This window comes from Meleagris gallopavo, chromosome 27 (assembly GCF_000146605.3).
Source record: "Meleagris gallopavo isolate NT-WF06-2002-E0010 breed Aviagen turkey brand Nicholas breeding stock chromosome 27, Turkey_5.1, whole genome shotgun sequence".
NCBI classification, from domain to species: Eukaryota; Metazoa; Chordata; class Aves; order Galliformes; family Phasianidae; genus Meleagris; species Meleagris gallopavo.
Genome location: NC_015037.2, coordinates 913,094 through 914,673, shown reverse-complemented (window position 1 = coordinate 914,673; position 1,580 = coordinate 913,094). Strand labels below are relative to the sequence as shown.

At 47.0% G+C, this 1,580-nt stretch overlaps 1 long non-coding RNA gene across 1 annotated transcript; it reads right to left on the bottom strand.

Moving 5' to 3' along the window:
- Window positions 1–500: 500 nt before the first annotated feature.
- On the bottom strand, window positions 501–1,574 carry LOC116217464. Its single transcript, XR_004162048.1, has 2 exons — window positions 1,280–1,574; window positions 501–1,182 (listed from the first exon to the last, which is right to left on the bottom strand). It is a non-coding gene; the product is annotated as an uncharacterized LOC116217464 (long non-coding RNA).
- Between the last annotated feature and the right edge of the window lie 6 nt (window positions 1,575–1,580).

Sequence of the window (1,580 nt, the reverse complement as noted above, 5' to 3'; positions counted from 1 at the left end):
CTTCGTGTTTCAGCCACATAATAAGCTTTGTATGTTTTCATCCTTTCCAAGTCATCCTCACATAACATACCTCAAACCTTAGTTCTCACAGCCAGAAATCCAGCTTCCCTGTACTCCTACGGTTTCTCTCTTCATAGAGGATTCAAGTTGTCTGCAGGATTTAGCAGAGAAACGCGTGTCAGTTCTAACCTTCCCACCCAGAACGATGCTGATCACCTCTTCCACCATCAGCCATCTAGTGGCTCAGCTGCTCCAATGCAAATCCCCATCACGTGTTTCCACGCAGCCTCACTGCAAGGAATGACCTCAGCCTATGAAACATTCCCGTGTCACTCATCTGCTGTGGCAAAATGCAAACCAGAACGTTTGTGCTGGAGGAGAAGGAAGATCTCACATCTCCCACCGTTCCTGGCAGCCACATTTATGGGTGTGTAAAGGAGCAGGCATGGCAGCACGCTCCCCTGACCCAGATACCCACCTTCATCTGCAGGGTTTTTTTGTTCTGCTCTCAGTTACGTGTAATTAACATCCACGTTTTGAAACGTTACCGATTTTGCATACTTGTAAACAACTTTTTATTATGTCAGCAACCTTTATCCGCAGCAAGAAGGTGCTGTGGTTCTGCATTCCTGCAATAGAAGCAGGAAAGTAAAGCTGTATCAGCACAACAGAACACAGCAAAGCTTTTCTTAGTGGAATCCAAGCAAACAATAAACAATAAAATCTGCTCAGCTGCACACAGCGTGGCAGCGTTGGGCCCACCTGAGCTGTGACTTCTTCATTCCTGGGGATGTTTGTGAACTGATGGCAGTAATTTCTGCCTTAAACACCTCCAAGGGTGGCCTGGGGGTTGGGGGGGGACGAAGCAATGAAACTCTCCTCTGTTGCCATGCAGAACATATTTGCTGCCTCTCCCAGCTGCTGGGGGCTCAGAGGATGGCACACGGTGGTACAGTAGCACAGACTGCCTCGAAGGTCAAAGCCTCCATCGGGACCAGCTGTTGCACACAAAATACTCCTGCAGTTATTCAGATGGCAGATAAATGGCACCTGACAATCACACTGGACTTCAGGGAACGCTGTGGTGTTCGTTTTTTTCATTCCACAGATATTTTCGTGCTGGTTACAAAAGGGCCAGCACTGGAACCAGTCCTTAATGGCTTCCAAATTCCAAGGATGAACCTGAAAGCAAAGCCCTGAGCTGTCTGCCTCCAACCTAATTGGAATTTCCCCCTAATTTGGCTCTAGATCTTAGCATAGTACCTACATACTTACAAACCTTTAGTATGAATATCAGCCAGGAAATGTGTTCTGCCCTACACTCAAAAGCCACGTAGCCAAAACCAACCCAAAGCAAGAAGAGCCTTTTCCTTTGGGCTGAGCTCCACGTCCTGCAATTAGAGAAAAATGATGGGGACAAAGCAAAGTGAAGAGCTCCCTGTCTCTGAATACACTTAACTTGTTCGCTGTGGATGAACTGATCCAAGCCATGGAGCAGCAGAACTCAGCGTCCGTCACGTCGCTCCTAAGGAGACAAAGCATCCAAACTGTTAAGTTTTAACCATAAACATCTTTTTTTT